Genomic DNA, 12500 nt, shown 5'->3' with positions numbered 1-12500 from the left:
CGACGTACACTGTGCACCAGCCCCCCAAAACGAATCACCCCCCGAAGGACCAAGAAGCCCGACGAACGCACGAAAACATTTAGAGAGGCCGAGCAAGCACCGGTTAGCGCGAATGCAAATAACAAACGCAACAGGCAACTTTCGAGGGACATACTTCTCGCAACAAGCTTCCACAAGGAAAGCACAGGCAACTCGTTCGCACGCCAAAGCCAACCAAATGGCAATTTAACCGAGGGACATGCATTTCGCAAGGCAACTTGTACAATTACCCGAGGGACATGGCATGCTTGCCAAGGCCGTGGCTTGGCATGCTTGCCAAGGCCGTGGCATGACATGCTGCTGGCCAAGGCCGGGCATGCCATGCTGCTGGACAAGGCCGTGGCAAGGCATGCTGATGGCCGAGGCCGTGGCAAGGCATGCTGATGGCCGAGGCCGTGGCAAGGCATGCTGCTGGCCAAGGCGTTGGCATGGCATGCTGCTGCTGACCAAGGCTTGGGCTTGCCATGCTGCCGGCCAAGGCCGCGGCATGCCATGTTGCTGGCCAAGGCCGTGGCATGGCATGCTGCTGGCCAAGGCCGTGGCATGACATGCTGGCCAAGGCCGGGGCATGGCAAGCTGCTGGCCAAGGTCGTGGCATGGCACGCTGCTGGCCAAGGCCGGGGCATAGCACGCTGCTGGCCATGGCCGTGGCTTGGCAAGGTTGCCAAGGCCGGGGCATGGCGTGCTGCTGGCCAAGGCTTTGGCATGCCATGTTGCTGGCCAAGGCTGTGGCATGGCATGCTGCTGGCCAAGGCTGTGGCATGGCATGCTGCTGGCCAAGGCCGTGGCATGACATGCTGGCCAAGGCCGGGGCATGGCATGCTGCTGGCCAAGGTCGTGGCATGGCATGCTGCTGGCCAAGGCCGTGGCATGACATGCTTGCCAAGGCCAGGGCATGGCATGCTGCTGGCCAAGGCTTTGGCATGCCATGTTGCTGGCCAAGGCTGTGGCATGGCATGCTGCCCTAGGCCAACGTGCCACCGCCACCGCCGCGGGCCGCCACTCGACGCATCCCGTGCTTGGCTATGTAGTTTCGATGCCACAAGCCAATGCCACAAGCCAAGCGATGGCATGTGCCAAGCGCCCGCCTAGGCATAGGCGTGGCCTGTGGCCTGGCCATGCTGGCCAGCCTTAAGGGAGGTGCCCCCCCCTTATAATAGCCTGTTAAGCCCTTTTCAATCTGGCAGGAGGAAACATCAAGCATGTTCGAGGAGTCATAATGGGGTTTTTTTAAAAAGTAATGGTTTTTTGCCAAAACTTTCAACATGAAAGTTGTATGAAATAATTTAATACACCATAAAAAAAATTATAAAAAAATATTTGGCCACCGGAATATTTTATTTTAATTTATTTCAATTTTAATACTTAAAAAATAATAAAAATTACTAAAAATACTCAAAAAATTCTAGAAAAATTCCAACAATTATAAGATGAGACACTAGTAATTATAGTAATTTTTTTAATTATTTTTTATTTTTAATTTATTTTATTATAATTTTTATGAGTAAATAAATAATTAAAAAGCCCGACGAACGTGCAAAAACTCTTAGAGAAACCCAGCAAGCATCGGATAGCTCGAATGCAAATAACAAACGCAACAGGCAACTTCCGAGGGACATACTTTTCCCAACAAGCTTCCACTGGGGAAAGCACTAGCAACGTGTTCGCAAGTCAAAGGCAACCAAACCGGCTATTACCCGAGGGACAAGCATTTCGCAGGGCAACATATACGTAAGTCAAAGCCAAACCAAATGGCAATTACACGAGGGACAGGATTGCTTGCCAAGGGCGTGGCATGCGATGTTCTAGCCCAAGGCCAAGGCACGCCACGCTGCGGGACAAGGCCGTGGCAAGACATGCGGCTGGCCTTGGCCTTGGCATGGCATGCCGCCGGCTTTGGCTGGGCTGCGTTGGCCTTGCCATGGAATGTTGCTGGCTTCGGATGGGCTGCCTTGGCCTTGGCCTTGGCCGTGGCATGGCATGCTGCTGGCCTTGGCCTTGGCCTTGGCATGGCATGCTGCTGGCTTTGGCTGGGCTGCCTTGGCCGTGGCATGGCATGCTGCTGGCTTTGGCTGGGCTGCCTTGGCCGTGGCATGGCATGCTGCTGGCCTAGGCCTTGGCATGGCATGCTGCTGGCTTTGGCTGGGCTGCCTTGGCCGTAGCATGGCATGCTGCTGGCCTAGGCCTTGGCATGGCATGCTGCTGGCTTTGGCTGGCAGCCTTGGCCGTGGCATGGCATGCTGCTGGCCTTGGCCTTGGCATGGCATGCTGCTGGCTTTGGCTGGCCTGCCTTGGCCGTGGCATGGCATGCTGCTGGCCTTGGCCTTGGCATGGCATGCTGCTGGCTTTGGCTGGCCTGCCTTGGCCGTGGCATGGCATGCTGCTGGCCTAGGCCTTGGCATGGCATGCTGCTGGCTTTGGCTGGCCTGCCTTGGCCGTGGCATGGCATGCTGCTGGCCTAGGCATGGCATGGCATGCTGCTGGCTTTGGCTGGGCTGCCTTGGCCGTGGCATGGCATGCTGCTGGCCTTGGCCTTGATATGGCATGCTGCTGGCTTTCGCTGGGCTGCCTTGGCCGTGGCATGGCATGCTGCTGGCCTAGGCCTTGGCATGGCATGCTGCTGGCTTTGGCTGGGCTGCCTTGGCCTTGGCATGGCATGCTGCTGGCTTTGGCTGGCCTGCCTTGGCCGTGGCATGGCATGCTGCTGGCCTAGGCCATGGCATGGCATGCTGCTGGCTTTGGCTGGGCTGCCTTGGCCGTGGCATGGCATGCTGCTGCCCTTGGCCTTGATATGGCATGCTGCTGGCTTTGGCTGGGCTGCCTTGGCCGTGGCATGGCATGCTGCTGGCCTAGGCCTTGGCATGGCATGCTGCTGGCTTTGGCTGGCCTGCGTTGGCCGTGGCATGGCATGCTGCTGGCCTAGGCCTTCGCATGGCATGCTGCTGGCTTTGGCTGGGCTGCCTTGGCCGTGGCATGGCATGCTGCTGGCCTTGGCCTTGGCATGGCATGCTGCTGGCTTTGGCTGGGCTGCCTTGGCCGTGGCATGGCATGCTGGTGGCCTAGGCCTTGGCATGGCATGCTGCTGGCTTTGGCTGGCCTGCCTTGGCCGTGGCATGGCATGCTGCTGGCCTAAGCCTTGGCATGGCATGCTGCTGGCTTTGGTTGGGCTGCCTTGGCCGTGGCATGGCATGCTGCTGGCCTTGGCCTTGGCATGGCATGCTGCTCGCTTTGGCTGGCCTGCCTTGGCCGTGGCATGGCATGCTGCTGGCCTAGGCCTTGGCATGGCATGCTGCTGGCTTTGGCAGGCCTGCCTTGGCCGTGGCATGGCATGCTGCTGGCCTTGGCCTTGGCATGGCATGCTGCTGGCTTTGGCTGGCCTGCCTTGGCCGTGGCATGGCATGCTGCTGGCGTAGGCCTTGGCATGGCATGCTGCTGGCTTTGGCTGGCCTGTTTTGGCCGTGGCATGGCATGCTGCTAGCCTAGGCCTTGGCATGGCATGCTGCTGGCTTTGGCTGGCCTGCCTTGGCCGTGGCATGGCATGCTGCTGGCCTAGGCCATGGCATGGCATGCTGCTGGCTTTGGCTGGGCTGCCTTGGCCGTGGCATGGCATGCTGCTGGCCTTGGCCTTGATATGGCATGCTGCTGGCTTTGGCTGGGCTGCCTTGGCCGTGGCATGGCATGCTGCTGGCCTAGGCCTTGGCATGGCATGCTGCTGGCTTTGGCTGGCCTGCCTTGGCCGTGGCATGGCATGCTGCTGGCCTTGGCCTTGGCATGGCATGCTGCTGGCTTTGGCTGGCCTGCCTTGGCCGTGGCATGGCATGCTGCTGGCCTAGGCCATGGCATGGCATGCTGCTGGCTTTGGCTGGGCTGCCTTGGCCGTGGCATGGCATGCTGCTGCCCTTGGCCGTGATATGGCATGCTGCTGGCTTTGGCTGGGCTGCCTTGGCCGTGGCATGGCATGCTGCTGGCCTAGGCCTTGGCATGGCATGCTGCTGGCTTTGGCTGGCCTGCCTTGGCCGTGGCATGGCATGCTGCTGGCCTAGGCCTTGGCATGGCATGCTGCTGGCTTTGGCTGGGCTGCCTTGGCCGTGGCATGGCATGCTGCTGGCCTTGGCCATGGCATGGCATGCTGCTGGCTTTGGCTGGGCTGCCTTGGCCGTGGCATGGCATGCTGGTGGCCTAGGCCTTGGCATGGCATGCTGCTGGCTTTGGCTGGCCTGCCTTGGCCGTGGCATGGCATGCTGCTGGCCTAGGCCTTGGCATGGCATGCTGCTGGCTTTGGTCGGGCTGCCTTGGCCGTGGCATGGCATGCTGCTGGCCTTGGCCTTGGCATGGCATGCTGCTGGCTTTGGCTGGCCTGCCTTGGCCGTGGCATGGCATGCTGCTGGCCTAGGCCTTGGCATGGCATGCTGCTGGCTTTGGCTGGGCTGCCTTGGCCGTGGCATGGCATGCTGCTGGCCTTGGCCTTGGCATGGCATGCTGCTGGCTTTGGCTGGGCTGCCTTGGCCGTGGCATGGCATGCTGCTGGCCATGGCCTTGGCATGGCATGCTGCTGGCTTTGGCTTGCCTGCCTTGGCCGTGGCATGGCATGCTGCTGGCCTAGGCCTTGGCATGGCATGCTGCTGGCTTTGGCTGGGCTGCCTTGGCCGTGGCATGGCATGCTGCTGGCCTTGGCCTTGGCATGGCATGCTGCTGGCTTTGGCTGGGCTGCCTTGGCCGTGGCATGGCATGCTGGTGGCCTAGGCCTTGGCATGGCATGCTGCTGGCCTAGGCCTTGGCATGGCATGCTGCTGGCTTTGGTTGGGCTGCCTTGGCCGTGGCATGGCATGCTGCTGGCCTTGGCCTTGGCATGGCATGCTGCTGGCTTTGGCTGGCCTGCCTTGGCCGTGGCATGGCATGCTGCTGGCCTAGGCCTTGGCATGGCATGCTGCTGGCTTTGGCTGGGCTGCCTTGGCCGTGGCATGGCATGCTGCTGGCCTTGGCCTTGGCATGGCATGCTGCTGGCTTTGGCTGGGCTGCCTTGGCCGTGGCATGGCATGCTGCTGGCCATGGCCTTGGCATGGCATGCTGCTGGCTTTGGCTCGCCTGCCTTGGCCGTGGCATGGCATGCTGCTGGCCTAGGCCTTGGCATGGCATGCTGCTGGCTTTGGCTGGGCTGCCTTGGCCGTGGCATGGCATGCTGCTGGCCTTGGCCTTGGCATGGCATGCTGCTGGCTTTGGCTGGCCTGCCTTGGCCGTGGCATGGCATGCTGCTGGCCTAGGCCTTGGCATGGCATGCTGGTGGCTTTGGCTGGGCTGCCTTGGCCGTGGCATGGCATGCTGCTGGCCTTGGCCTTGGCATGGCATGCTGCTGGCTTTGGCTGGGCTGCCTTGGCCGTGGCATGGCATGCTGCTGGCCATGGCCTTGGCATGGCATGCTGCTGGCTTTGGCTGGCCTGCCTTGGCCGTGGCATGGCATGCTGCTGGCCTAGGCCTTGGCATGGCATGCTGCTGGCTTTGGCTGGGCTGCCTTGGCCGTGGCATGGCATGCTGCTGGCCATGGCCTTGGCATGGCATGCTGCTGGCTTTGGCTCGCCTGCCTTGGCCGTGGCATGGCATGCTGCTGGCCTAGGCCTTGGCATGGCATGCTGCTGGCTTTGGGTGGGCTGCCTTGGCCGTGGCATGGCATGCTGCTGGCCTTGGCCTTGGCATGGCATGCTGCTGGCTTTGGCTGGCCTGCCTTGGCCGTGGCATGGCATGCTGCTGGCCTAGGCCTTGGCATGGCATGCTGCTGGCTTTGGCTGGGCTGCCTTGGCCGTGGCATGGCATGCTGCTGGCCTTGGCCTTGGCATGGCATGCTGCTGGCTTTGGCTTGCCTGCCTTGGCCGTGGCATGGCATGCTGCTGGCCTAGGCCTTGGCATGGCATGCTGCTGGCTTTGGCTGGGCTGCCTTGGCCGTGGCATGGCATGCTGCTGGCCTTGGCCTTGGCTTGGCATGCTGCTGGCTTTGGCTGGGCTGCCTTGGCCGTGGCATGGCATGCTGCTGGCCTTGGCCTTGGCATGGCATGCTGCTGGCTTTGGCTGGCCTGCCTTGGCCGTGGCATGGCATGCTGCTGGCCTTGGCATGGCATGCTGCTGGCTTTGGCTGGGCTGCCTTCGCCGTGGCATGCCATGCTGCTGGCCTTGGCCTTGGGGCTGGGCTGCCTTGGCTGCGGTTCTTATCACTAGACGTGCGTTGCGTGCGAAGGCGTGCAAAGGCGTGCAAAGGCGTGCGCGACCATGCGCGCAACACGCGCACCGTGGTCAAAAGACCACGCGCGCGGTATTCGCACAGGCCACGCTGCCCACGCCGCGGGCATGCCAGGCCGCCCAGGCCGTGCGCATGCCATGCCGTGCTGCCCAGGCCGGCTGCATGCCAGGCCGCCCAGGCCGTGCGCATGCCATGCCGTGCTGCCCACGCCGCGGGCATGCCAGGCCGGCTGCATGCCAGGCTGCCCAGGCCGTGCGCATGCCATGCCGTGCTGCCCACGCCGCGGGCATGCCAGGCCGGCTGCATGCCAGGCCGCCCAGGCCGTGCGCATGCCATGCCGTGCTGCCCATGCCGCGCGCATGCCAGGCCGCCCACGCCCGCGCGCATGCCACGCCATGCTGCCCAAGGCCGCGCCCAGGCCGCGCAAGGCCGCGCCCAGGCCGCCCAAGGCCGCGCCCAGGCCGCGCAAGGCCGCGCCCAGGCCGCCCAAGGCCGCGCCCAGGCCGCGCAAGGCCGCCCAAGGCCGCGGTCCAGGCCGCCCAAGGCCGCGGCCGAGCCGCCCCAGGCCGCAGCCCAGGCCGCGGTCGAGCCGCAGTGCATGTAACCCAAGGCCGCAGCCCAGGCCGCGCCCAACATGGGGCGTACCTGCCACTGCCTTGCCCTGGGCAAGGGAGGTGCCCCCCCCTTATAATAGCCTGTTAAGCCCTTTTCAATCTGGCAGGAGGAAACATCAAGCATGTTCGAGGAGTCATAATGGGGTTTTTTTAAAAAGTAATGGTTTTTTGCCAAAACTTTCAACATGAAAGTTGTAGGAAATAATTTAATACACCATAAAAAAAATTAAAAAAAATATTTTTTTACAGAAAATATTTTATTTTAATTTATTTCGATATTAATACTTAAAAAATAATAAAAATTAATAAAAATAGTCAAAAAATTATGGAAAAATTCCCATAATTAAAGGATGATTCACTAGTAATTATAGAAATTATTAAATTATTTTTTTCATTTTTTTTATTTTATTTTGATTTTTTTATGCCAAATAAGGGCTTTAAAAATTCGAAAAGCTCCAGAAAAATTGCAAAAAAATAGGGAATGACATTTAAAATTGATTGTAGTGCATTTTTAATTGTGTTGCACGGTTTGGGTAAGATTATAAAAGAATCATGTTCAAAAAGATCGATCGAGGCGGTGGCACGCCATGGCCTTGGCCTTGGCCTTGGCCTTTGCCCGCGGCCTTGGCCTTTGCCTTGGCCTTGGCCATGCCTTGCACAGGGACTTGGCCTTGCCCACTGCCTTGGCCTTGGCTTTGGCCTTGGCCTTGGCATGGCATGGCATGCTCGCCGAGGCCGTGGCATGCCTTGCTGCTAGCCAAGGCCGTGGCGTGGCATGCTCGCCCAGCCCGTGGCATGCCGTGCTCGCCCAGCCCGTGGCACGCCATGTTGGCCCAAGGCATTGGCATGGCATGCCGGCCAAGGCATGCTGGCCAACGCTGCACAAGGCGGTGCCATGGCATGGCATGCTGACCAAGACCGTGCCATGGCATGCTGGGCGAGGCCGGGGCATGGCATGCTGGCCGAGGCCGTGGCTTGCCATGCCGCCACGGCCGTGGCATGCCGGGCAACGGACCGGCATGGCCCAGCCCGTGGCACGCCATGTTGGCCCAAGGCATTGGCATGGCATGCCGGCCAAGGCATGCTGGCCAACGCTGCGGCACGGCGTGCTGGACAAGGCGGTGCCATGGCATGGCATGCTGACCAAGACAGTGCCATGGCATGCTGGCCGAGGCCGTGGCATGGCATGCTGGCCGAGGCCGTGGCTTGCCATGCCGCCACGGCCGTGGCATGCTGGGCAACGGACCGGCATGGCATGCTGGCCGTGGCGGTGGCACGACATGCTGGCCAAGGCAGTGGCATGGCATGTAGGCCAAGGCTAAGGCATGGCACGCTGTGGCATGGCACGCTGGCCAAGGCAGTCGCAAGGCATGCGGGCCGAGGCCGCGGCACGGCCCGCTGGGCAACGCGGTGGCATGGCATGCTGGGCAACGCCGTGGCAAGGCATGCGGGCCGAGGCCTTGGCATGGCATGCTGGCCGAGGCCGTGGCATGGCATGCGGGCCGAGGCCGTGGCATGGCATGGCATGCGGGCCGAGGCCGTGGCATGGCATGCGGGCCGAGGCCGTGGCGTGGCATGGCATGGCATGTTGGGCAACGCCGTGGCAAGACATGCGGGCCGAGGCCGTGGCATGGCATGTTGGGCAACGCCCTGGCAAGCCATGCGGGCCGAGGCCGTGGCGTGGCATGTTGGCCAAGGCTAAGGCATGGCACGCCGGGCAACGCGGTGCATTGGCATGCTGGGCAGCGCGGTGGCAAGGCATGGGGGCCGAGGCCGTGGCATGGCATGTTGGGCAACGCCGTGGCAAGACATGCGGGCCGAGGCCGTGGCATGGCATGCGGGCCGAGGCCGTGGCACGACATGTTGGCCAAGGCTAAGGCATGGCACGCCGGGCAACGCGGTGGCATGGCATGCTGGGCAACGCGGTGGCAAGGCATGCGGGCCGAGGCCGTGGCATGGCATGTTGGGCAACGCCGTAGAAGGGCATGCGGGCCGAGGCCGTGGCATGGCATGCGGGCCGAGGCCGTGGCATGGCATGTTGGGCGACGCCGTAGCAAGGCATGCGGGCCGAGGCCGTGGCATGTCATGCGGGCCGAGGCCGTGGCATGGCATGCGGGCCGAGGCCGTGGCATGGCATGTTGGCCGAGGCCGTGGCAAGGCATGCGGGCCGAGGCCGTGGCATGGCATGTTTGGCAACGCCGTGGCAAGACATGCGGGCCGTGGCATGGCATGGCATGCGGGCCGAGGCCGTGGCACGACATGTTGGCCAAGGCTAAGGCATGGCACGCCGGGCAACGCGGTGGCATGGCACGCCGGGCAACGCGGTGGCAAGGCATGCGGGCCGGGGCCGTGGCATGGCATGTTGGGCGACGCCGTAGCAAGGCATGCGGTCCGAGGCCGTGGCATGTCATGCGGGCCGAGGCCATGGCATGGCATGCGGGCCGAGGCCGTGGCATGGCATGTTGGGCGACGCCGTAGCAAGGCATGCGGGCCGAGGCCGTGGCATGTCATGCGAGCCGAGGCCGTGGCATGGCATGCGGGCCGAGGCCGTGGCATGGCAAGTTGGGCGACGTCGTGGCAAGGCATGCGGGCCAAGGCCGTGGCATGTCACGCGGGCCGAGGCCGTGGCATGGCATGCGGGCAGAGGCCGTGGCATGGCATGTTGGGCGACGCCGTCGCAAGGCATGCGGGCCGAGGCCGTGGCATGGCATGCGGGCCGAGGCCGTGGCATGGCATGTTGGGCGACGCCGTAGCAAGGCATGCGGGCCGAGGCCGTGGCATGTCATGGCATGTTGGGCGACGCCGTAGCAAGGCATGCGGGCCGAGGCCGTGGCATGGCATGTTTGGCAACGCCGTGGCAAGACATGAGGGCCGTGGCATGGCATGGCATGCGGGCCGAGGCCGTGGCACGACATGTTGGCCAAGGCTAAGGCATGGCACGCCGGGCAACGCGGTGGCATGGCATGCGGGCCGGGGCCGTGGCATGGCATGTTGGCCAACGTCGTAGCAAGGCATGCGGGCCGAGGCCGAGGCCGTGGCACGGCATGCGGGCCGAGGCTGTGGCATGGCATGTTGGGCGACGCCGTAGCAAGGCATGCGGTCCGAGGCCGTGGCATGTCATGCGGGCCGAGGCCGTGGCATGGCATGCGGGCCGAGGCCGTGGCATGGCATGTTGGGCGACGCCGTAGCAAGGCATGCGGGCCGAGGCCGTGCCGTGGCATGCGGGCCGAGGCCGTGGCATGGCATGCGGGCCGAGGCCGTGGCATGGCATGTTGGGCGACGCCGTAGCAAGGCATGCGGTCCGAGGCCGTGGCCTGTCATGCGGGCCGAGGCCGTGGCATGGCATGCGGGCCGAGGCCGTGGCATGGCATGCGGGCCGAGGCCGTGGCATGGCATGTTGGGCGACGCCGTAGCATGGCATGCGGGCCGAGGCCGTGGCATGTCATGCGCGCCGAGGCCGTGGCATGGCATGCGGGCCGAGGCCGTGGCATGGCAAGTTGGGCGACGTCGTGGCAAGGCATGCGGGCCGAGGCCGTGGCATGGCATGCGGGCCGAGGCCGTGGCAAGGCATGTTGGGCGACGCCGTAGCAAGGCATGCGGGCCGAGGCCGTGGCATGTCATGCGGGCCGAGGCCGTGGCATGGCATGCGGGCCGAGGCCGTGGCATGGCATGTTGGGCGACGCCGTAGCAAGGCATGCGGTCCGAGGCCGTGGCATGTCATGCGGGCCGAGGCCGTGGCATGGCATGCGGGCCGAGGCCGTGGCATGGCATGTTGGGCGACGCCGTAGCAAGGCATGCGGTCCGAGGCCGTGGCATGTCATGCGGGCCGAGGCCGTGGCATGGCATGCGGGCCGAGGCCGTGGCATGGCATGTTGGGCGACGCCGTAGCAAGGCATGCGGGCCGAGGCCGTGCCGTGGCGTGCGGGCCGAGGCCGTGGCATGGCATGTTGGGCGACGCCGTAGCAAGGCATGCGGTCCGAGGCCGTGGCATGTCATGCGGGCCGAGGCCGTGGCATGGCATGCGGGCCGAGGCCGTGGCATGGCATGTTGGGCGACGCCGTAGCAAGGCATGCGGGCCGAGGCCGTGCCGTGGCATGCGGGCCGAGGCCGTGGCATGGCATGTTGGGCGACGCCGTAGCAAGGCATGCGGTCCGAGGCCGTGGCATGTCATGCGGGCCGAGGCCGTGGCATGGCATGCGGGCCGAGGCCGTGGCATGGCATGTTGGGCGACGCCGTAGCAAGGCATGCGGGCCGAGGCCGTGGCATGTCATGCGGGCCGAGGCCGTGGCATGGCATGCGGGCCGAGGCCGTGGCATGGCAAGTTGGGCGGCGTCGTGGCAAGGCATGCTGGCCGAGGCCGTGGCATGTCATGCGGGCCGAGGCCGTGGCATGGCATGCGGGCCGAGGCCGTGGCAAGGCATGTTGGGCGACGCCGTAGCAAGGCATGCGGGCCGAGGCCGTGGCATGTCATGCGGGCCGAGGCCGTGGCACGTCATGCGGGCCAAGGCCGTGGCATGGCATGTTTGGCCACGCCGTGGCAAGACATGCGGGCCGTGGCATGGCATGGCATGCGGGCCGAGGCCGTGGCTCGACATGTTGGCCAAGGCTAAGGCATGGCACGCCGGGCAACGCGGTGGCATGGCATGCTGGGCAACGCGGTGGCAAGGCATGCGGGCCGAGGCCGTGGCATGGCATGTTGGGCAACGCCGCAGCAAGGCATGCGGGCCGAGGCCGTGGCATGGCATGCGGGCCGAGGCCGTGGCATGGCATGCGGGCCGAGGCCGTGGCATGGCATGTTGGACGACGCCGTAGCAAGGCATGCGGTCCGAGGCCGTGGCATGTCATGCGGGCCGAGGCCGTGGCATGGCATGCGGGCCGAGGCCGTGGCATGGCATGTTGGGCGACGCCGTAGCAAGGCATGCGGGCCGAGGCCGTGCCGTGGCATGCGGGCCGAGGCCGTGGCATGGCATGTTGGGCGACGCCGTAGCAAGGCATGCGGTCCGAGGCCGTGGCATGTCATGCGGGCCGAGGCCGTGGCATGGCATGCGGGCCGAGGCCGTGGCATGGCATGTTGGGCGACGCCGTAGCAAGGCATGCGGGCCGAGGCCGTGCCGTGGCATGCGGGCCGAGGCCGTGGCATGGCATGTTGGGCGACGCCGTAGCAAGGCATGCGGTCCGAGGCCGTGGCATGTCATGCGGGCCGAGGCCGTGGCATGGCATGCGGGCCGAGGCCGTGGCATGGCATGTTGGGCGACGCCGTAGCAAGGCATGCGGGTCGAGGCCGTGGCATGTCATGCGGGCCGAGGCCGTGGCATGGCATGCGGGCCGAGGCCGTGGCATGGCAAGTTGGGCGGCGTCGTGGCAAGGCATGCGGGCCGAGGCCGTGGCATGTCATGCGGGCCGAGGCCGTGGCATGGCATGCGGGCCGAGGCCGTGGCACGTCATGCGGGCCGAGGCCGTGGCATGGCATGTTTGGCAACGCCGTGGCAAGACATGCGGGCTGTGGCCTGGCATGGCATGCGGGCCGAGGCCGTGGCTCGACATGTTGGCCAAGGCTAAGGCATGGCACGCCGGGCAACGCGGTGGCATCGCATGCTGGGCAACGCGGTGGCAAGGCA

Source organism: Camellia sinensis, chromosome 6, assembly GCF_055761805.1.
Source record: "Camellia sinensis isolate YWXY chromosome 6, ASM5576180v1, whole genome shotgun sequence".
NCBI lineage: Eukaryota > Viridiplantae > Streptophyta > Magnoliopsida > Ericales > Theaceae > Camellia > Camellia sinensis.
Note: the sequence above shows the minus strand (reverse complement) of the source record.